Source organism: Mesocricetus auratus, unplaced genomic scaffold (assembly GCF_017639785.1).
Source record: "Mesocricetus auratus isolate SY011 unplaced genomic scaffold, BCM_Maur_2.0 Super-Scaffold_100676, whole genome shotgun sequence".
Lineage (NCBI taxonomy): Eukaryota > Metazoa > Chordata > Mammalia > Rodentia > Cricetidae > Mesocricetus > Mesocricetus auratus.
Genome location: NW_024429266.1, coordinates 181171134 through 181179294, shown reverse-complemented (window position 1 = coordinate 181179294; position 8161 = coordinate 181171134). Strand labels below are relative to the sequence as shown.

General features: G+C 45.3%; 1 pseudogene; it reads right to left on the bottom strand.

The window, feature by feature from the left end:
• Positions 1 to 2645: 2645 nt before the first annotated feature.
• On the bottom strand, positions 2646 to 6949 carry LOC121136554 (annotated as a pseudogene).
• Between the last annotated feature and the right edge of the window lie 1212 nt (positions 6950 to 8161).

The window sequence follows — 8161 nt, the reverse complement described above, 5'->3', positions numbered from 1 at the left end:
GTGGTAACTGTTTTGTTATAAAAGTATGCTCAGCACTCAAGCCTCTCCCCAAATGAAAAGGCACAATAAGAGAAAATGATTTCTTTAATTATAGCCATTTTCCTGCCACCTGGTGCTAGGAATGAAATTTACCGCCTTTGGCATGGCTGGCACTCACTGCACCACGAAGCCACACCTCCAGCCCAAGAAGACGACATCTGGACACTCAGTCCCCACCCACTGCACTGTTTACCCAGCGTTCCCCTTCACATTCTTTCTTTGAACTGGTCTTGCTGACCCCCACCCTTCAGGTTAGGTCCCTGCTCCTCTTGAAAGGCCTTGGCTACAGGGTATGAGCCCAGCTCTTCTTTCCAAGCTGGAACTTCTACAGGCAAAGGGAATCTCACTTCCCAGATTACCTCTTGCTATCTGCCTTTTTTGGGGGGAGGGACATTGGAATCCCCCCTCCTCCACAAAGTCTTTCAGATCTCATGTAAATTTTCTCAGCCTTGGGAGCAGCACCCTTCACCTGGCAATAATTATTTCAACCCACCCCTCACTCCCCGTTCATACTGTCAGTCCTAGAAGTTAGACCCTCTGCCTCGTTATCCTTGCCACGTCCGTCATACCCAGAAAAGTGCCTTGTCACTCAGACACTCAGGGGGGGATGACTCAGAGCTAATCAGAGGCTATAATCAAACTACAGCTTTTGTGACCTCTGATAGAAGCAAGGAGTAAGCCGGGCGGTGGTGGTGCACGCCTTTAATCCCAGCACTCGGGAGGCAGAGGCAGGTGGATCTCTGTGAGTTCGAGGCCAGCTTGGTCTACAAGAGCAAGTTCCAGGACAGCCTCCAAAGCCACAGAGAAGCCCTGTCTCAAAAAAACAAAAACAAGAAGAAGAAGAAGCAGCAAGGAGCGCTGCAGATCCTGTGGAGATTATTTGGTATTTCTGTCTTTCCCCAGTTAGACATGATAGATAAGAAATATTCTGGAGCTGGAGAATTAGCTCAGCAGTTGATAGCACTTGTTGCTCTTGAAGAGGACCCTGGTTCAGTTCCCAGCACCCACATGGCAGCTCACAAATATGTGTAACTCCAGTTGTAGGGGATCTGACACCCTCTTTTGACTCAGGGGGCACTAGGCTCACATGTGGTGCATGGGCATACATCCAGGCAAAACTCTTATACACTTAAGCTAATAAAACTTTAAAAAAGAGAAAGAAATGTTTCTGCACTCACTGGAGCAGCTCTCTTTAGAAAAAAAATCTACTCTGGGAAACAACTGGTCCTGCAGATGTTTTCAGAAATGACACATTTCTGACTTACAGGGGGAACCTCACTCAGGTAGACTATAACTTGAAAATGATGTGTGGGAAGTGTTGGATGATCAAAACCTAGCATCCTTGGATGACTTGGAATTTGATTTAATAAGTTGATGAATTTTGCCAATCATGCTAAGCTCTTGCTTCCCCCAATTGGGTAGGATCCTTGCAGCGTAAAGATGTAAATATTGTACTAAAGTGGGCATGTGGCTTCAGAGAAATTCTACCTAATGAGAATTGATATGATATTAAGAAACAGATCATGGGCCTGGAGAAATGGTTCAGTCATTAAAGGCTAGGATCATACCAAAATATAAGAAACAGACTAAGGCAAGACAGAGTATAGTGAGGTATTATGTTCATATCATTTATAAGACACTTAAGTAGTTTTTCAGTAATTTCCTTTAACCTTCTAGTGAGTCTTGCAAGACAATCTTAATTCTCATCTGACATGCTCTAAGTACGTAGCAGTGAAAGGAGAAAGAGTTTGGGCAAACTCGGAAATTTCCCACATCTATTACCTAATTGCCTTCATTCTGTCACTTGACTTCCATTTTCTTAAAAAAATTTATTTATTTATTTTACATATCTGGGTGCTTTGCTTGCACAGATGTTTATGTACCACATACTTGCCTGGTATCTGCTGAGACCAGAAGAGGTGTTGGATCCCCAGAACTGGAGTTACAGGTGGTTGTGAGCCCCAGAACTGGAGTTACAGGTGGTTGTGAGCTGCCATGTAGGTGCTGGGAATTGACCCTGGGTCCTCTGGAAGAACAAACACTGCTCTTATCTGCTTAACCATGTGTGTTCTTTTAGAACAGCAATAAGTGCTCGTAACCGCTGGGCCATCTCTTCAAATCCAGTGGACTTCATTTTTATATTTTGTTATTATAAAAGATGTATGTTTTAGTGGTTTGATTTTTTTTCCTTTTTTAAATAGAGACTTTCTGGCTGACTAAGTTTTACTTGATTTTATTTTTAGATTTGAACCTGTTTCAAAGAAGTCATTCTGAGTTCTGTTAAATGCCATGAAAACATTTACTATAACAAACTCCTTGTGACTTGAAAAAAAAATTATCTCCAAAACTAATGTGCCAAAGGACAAGTTTAGAGCCAGTGGAATGGCCCAGTGAGTAAAGGGTCTTGGTGCCAGAGCCTGATGGCAATTCCAAGAACCCACATAATGGAGAGAAGGGAACTGACTCCCACAAGCTTCCCTCTGACCTCTACTTGAGCACTATGGCATGCATCCCTTTCCTCCAGCAACATAAATAAATGTAAAAATAAAAAGGTAAGTCCATCCCAGCCAGCCTATATTGTAGTATGACTTATGCCAGATCGAAGCCCTGAATGGTCTTGAACTCACAGAGACCCACCTGCCTCTGCCTCCCTAGTGTCACTATGCCCAGCCTTGCAGGCTTTTCAGATCAGGAAGTTGCCTACCTCATGATAACACGATCATCCCACACAAGAAAGTACCGCTGAACCAAGGGTGCCCTGCGGCTCCTCAGAACCAGTGGGTGTGATGCTCACCTTTGGTAGGTCACATTCTTCACTAGTGTCACAGCTCTGAAGAATGTCCCTGTTGAGATTCTTGAGATCTTCACAGGAAGCAACAACTTCCGGTGAGTGTGCCAGGAGTAGCTGTACTTGGAGTTCTTCTTTGAGAGTATTAGCATCATCTTTTCACATTGGTAAAATGCACATGTTAGATTTGAGGCGTAAGGTACAATGTGACCACTTTGGAACTCAAGGTGGACGTGTTCCTCATAATTAGAAGCTGTGAAGGGCTCCTTGTCATTGAAGTAGCCCTTGAGAGAAAGTGGTGGAGGGGGTTCTCTGCGTGACCAAACTCGAGGAGGCCTGCAGAAGAAACTGGCTGAGACCGTTCCCTGTGCTCGACTGCTCTGTCCAAGTGTTGCAAGGTATCCTAAGACAGTGGAGTGGCACAGACTGTTAATAGTACAGTAATAACTTCCTTTCCAATATTGTTTCGGATCACTCAACTATTCCAACACCTTTGCATTGTCTTTGTCAAGGCAGCATACCAAGGAAAATGTTTATGGTTTATTAGTTTTAATATATATGCATATATATATATATATATATATATATATATATATATGACTGTTTCTTCTACAGGTAGGCATGTGCACAAATGTAAGTGCAGTGCCCATGGAGACCAGAAGAGGGCATTGGATCTCCTTAAATTGGAGTTAACAGGTGTTTGTGAATGCCTTGTGGGTGCTGGGAACTGAATGAACCTAGGTCCTCTGGAAGAGGAGAAGGTGCCACTGAATTATGTCTGCAGCTCTAGCCAATTAGATTAAACACCATCAATTGCCAAGTCACATAAACAGGTGAAAAGAAGCTATCTAAGTTAAATCTTCATTGAATTGTTTATTGGCACTTGGGAATGATGATGATGATGATGATGATGATAAATAATCCCTTTTTAAAAAAGTATTCTGGCAGGGCGTTGGTGGCGCACGCCTTTAATCCCAGCACTCGGGAGGCAGAGGCAGGCGGATCTCTGTGAGTTCGAGGCCAGCCTGGTCTACAAAGTGAGTTTCAGGACAGCATCCAAAGCCACAGAGAAACCCTGTCTCGAAAAACCAAAAAAAAAAAAAAAAAAAAAAAAAGTATTCTGAGTTTTGGGTCCAGGTTTGAAGCCTTGTACACGCTAAAGAGCTGTAGAGGTCCTTCCTACTTTAGTTAACAAATGTCCCACAATGACCAGAAAGCTCTCATTAGTTTGTCAGTCGTCCTTGGAAGGTATCTGCCTGCAGCCCTGTGGGAGGCCGCCCAAGGTGGCAGTGCATCCACAGCCCCTGCAGGAAGGGGGCGCTGTGGCCCACACAAGTGTGCTTGCACTCCCAGGCCAACCCCCCAGGCCAGGGTGCAATGCAAGAGAGAGCGCTCCAGCCAGCGCTACAGGGACACTGGCCCCCTAACGTTTTTGTAGCTTTATTGAACTTTGATTTTGGGACAGGGTCCATGGGGCCCAGGCTAGCTTTGCCTGTGATCCTCCTGCCTCAGCCTTTAAGTGCCGAGGTTACAAATTGTCCCACTATTTTTCTAACGCGCTAGATTTCACACTTGCTCTTATTCAAAAGGTGGACAGGCAGTGTGTTGATTTTGATATTTTTATTACATTCATTATTCTGTATATATGTGTGGGCATGCCTGCGGAAGTCAGAAAACACCGAGCGGGAGTTGGTTCTCTGCTCCCGCCATGTGTGTTCAGGGGGATCAAACTCAGGTCCTTAGCGCCTCTGCTCACTGTGCCGTCACCCCACCTCCACCCAGTGTTTCTATTTAAAAAAACATTGTCCTAATTCATTCTCCCCCTCCCCACTAGGGTAGGTTTGCCTGTGGTTTGTTTCTACAGGTACACAGCATTTGTCTGGACCGATGCAGAGACTTAAAGAACCCAAGCACACGTCTATCTGTGAGTCTATGTATGTATACACTGCAGAACAGTTTTCTGATAATGCAGCTGCACATGAGGAGATACATCTGGGGTAGAGGACGTATGCAACCCAGTGTTGCAACCCTTGCCTGGCATGTACAAAACCCAAGGTTCTGTTCGCAGCATCCCTAAAATTAGAATAAAGACAAGCCCGGGAAAACCAAAAACCCTGTTGGCAAGGGTTGCTTAGTCTCTAGACAGTGAGAACCCTGTTGAAGTGGGAAGTCTTTCTCAGAGGCCGGTGGGTGGGACTCTAGGATTTTATCACAGTAAGTGAGGTGGCAGCTCTGCATTGCATGGTGGTCTTGGCAACTGATCTCCCCTACACAGGCCCGTCTTGGTTTTACCTGCAATTGCTATGTAGAACTCCTGACTATTGCTAAGCATGTGCAGGCTGGTGGGTTTGAGGAACCCTTTCTCAGTTTTGAGACTATTACTCTGTGAAAAACCCCAGCACTCGGGAGGCAGAGGCAGGAGGATCTCTGGGAGTTCGAGGCCAGCCTGGTCTACAGAGTGAGTTCCAGGACAGCCTCCAAAGCCACAGAGAAACCTTGTCTCAAAAAACAAACAACAACAACAACAAAAAAAAAAACTGATACAGACATAGACATGTGATTTTTGTCAAGTTGTATTTCAATTTCCTTCCTGCCTGTTGGCAGGTTAAAAACTCTCTGTCTCTGTCTCTGTCTGTCTCTGTCTCTGTCTCTGTGTGTGTGTGTGTGTGTGTGTGTGTGTGTGTATCAAGGTCTTGCTGTTAGATGGTAGTCTAGGGATAAACTCAGACCCCAGGAGTGTCTCTGGTACTGGGACACTGCCACCTGTGCACCCCTTAGCTGTCTTCCAGCAGACTAGGCTAGTTCAAAGCTAGGACTTTGGTATAGAAGAGAAAGCCAAGGACTTTTTTAAAAAATGTATTCACTTGTATTTTATCGTGAATGCTCTTCATGAATACCAGAAGAGGGCATCAGATCCCATTTTAGGTGGTTGTGAGCCACCCTGTGTTTTCTGGGAATTGAACTCAGGACCTCTGGTAGAACAGCCAGTGCTCTTAACCACTGAGCCATCTCTCCAGCCCCAGGAAAGGACCTTTTAAAAAGTTATTTTATTATTATTATATATATGGGTGTTTTGCCTGCATGTAACGCTGTGTCCCATGTGCATGCTTGGTGTCCTTGGAGGCCAGAAGAAAGTACTACAGATCCCCTGGTACTGGAGTCATATATGGTTGCTAGCTACCATATTCGTGCTAGGAATGGAACCTGGGTCCTCCGGAAGAGCAATCAGTACTCTTAACGGCTGAGTCGTCTCCCCAACCCCAGAGGCAAGGACTTGAAGCACATTGTCCTTTTCTCTGCTGGGTCTCTGTGACAGTGGATATAGTTCAGGAATGAAGTTTCTTCTAAACTACCCTGCACTTCCTTTTTGATTCTCCTACCCCACATCTGAGCCTGTGCAAAGCATCCTGGGAATTTCTGAGTTATGGGAAGCTTGGGAATTCCCTGGGAAGACAAAGGATGAAGTCCTAGCAGCAGGTAGACACACTAGCAAAATCATGTGGGAGAGGCTTTGGCAAGATGGCTCAAAGGATAAAAGGGTTTGCCCTCAAGCCTGCCAGTTTAAGTTCTGTCACTGGAACTCGGATGTTCGAAGGAGAGAACACAAGTTGTCTTCCAACCACCACACATACAAATAAATAATCAAAACTTATATATATCCTTTTCTTATTTTAAGACAGGGTGGCGCACGCCTTTCATCCTGGTATTCAGTAGGCAGAAGCAGGAGAATCTCTGAGTTTGAGGCCAGCCTGGTTTACAGAGCAAGTTCCAGGGATACACTGAGAGGCCCTGTCTCAGAAAATAAACACACACACACACACACACACACACACACACACACACACACAGAGAGAGAGAGAGAGAAAGAGAGAGAGTGGGGGGAAGGACGGAGGGAGGGAGGGAGAGAGAGCTAGAGAGAGAGAGAGATAGAATTAACACAGCCTGTATTTATTTATTTTCAGGGTTGTATTCTAACTGCCAGTGTGACAGGATAGTTTTACTAAACACCTGGTTCAGAGGCAATGCACACTGCCCTTCCTCATGGACACAGCTCATTCCAGCTCCAAGAATGCCGGGAGGTGGGAACACTTCCTTTTCCTCTGCTTCTGAACATGCCGACATGGCAGATACATAAGCTCACTGTAGTCACTTCTTAGCATAGTCCTTGAACCTTTCCCCACAGATTTTGCTGTTCTGTATTTCTTTCCTTGTTGCTTACAATTGTTGCCTAGTTGTTACATGTTGTAAAAGGATTGTGCGGGAGTGGGAGATTACAGTGGACAGAAAGTACAACTTGAAAGACCAGGCTGCATTTATTTATTTTTGGAGGTCTCAGGGATGGAACCCAAAGCAATATGCATGCTATGAGATTACTCTACCACTGAGTGACAGCCCAGAGCTCTGGCTTTTCTCAGGCAGGGTCTCAGAATGTACACCAGGCTGACCTGGATCTTGCAACTCTTCCTGCCTCTGTCTACCACGTGCAGGCAGTTTTATTTAGCAGCTTTCTTAACCTTTGCCAAGATGGTCTGCTCTGTGAGCTGCTGTTTCCTTCCTTTCATAGACAAACTCCTGCCAGCACTCCTTCCTCCACGCAATATCGCAAGTATTGAAACAGAAGTGTTTGAAATTCTCTCCCTCTCCTCTCTCCCCATCCTTGCTACTTTTCCTCTCCCTTCTCCTCTCTTTTGCTGGGGACCAAACCTAGGGCTTCAAGTAAGCTAAGCGTTCACTCTACCACAGGGCCCCCAGCCCTGGCACGATCTCTTATTAGAGTGTAGTAGATTTATCAAAAATAGGAGACAGTGTTTGTCTTGCTTTGCTTTCAATTGCTATGATAAAAACACCATGATCAAAGCGACTTGAGGAAAGTGTTTATTTTAGCTTATAGTTGTAGTCCATCGTGAAGAGAAGTCCGGGCAGGAACTGATGCAGAGGCCATGGGGAGGTGCTGATTAGTGGCCTGCTCCTCATGTTGCACACCCTGCTTTCTTACACACCCCAGGACCACTTGCCCAGGGGTGGCACTGCCCACACTTGGCTGGACTCTCTTACATCAATCATTAATCAAGAAAATGTCTCACAAATTTGCCTACAGGTCAATCTGATGGAAGCACTTCCTTAGTTGAGATTCCCTTTTCCCAAATAACCCTGGCATGCATCAAGTTAACAAACAAAAACAAAACACTCCACCACACCCCTCATCCCCACCCCCTGCCTCCAACTGTGTCACACTGCAGGATTATGAGGGTGGTTGCTAGAGTCCGGCCTCTCCGGGCCCTGGTACAGATGAGTTCTTTCACACTTTGTTTTTTCTCAGGAGGAATAATGGTA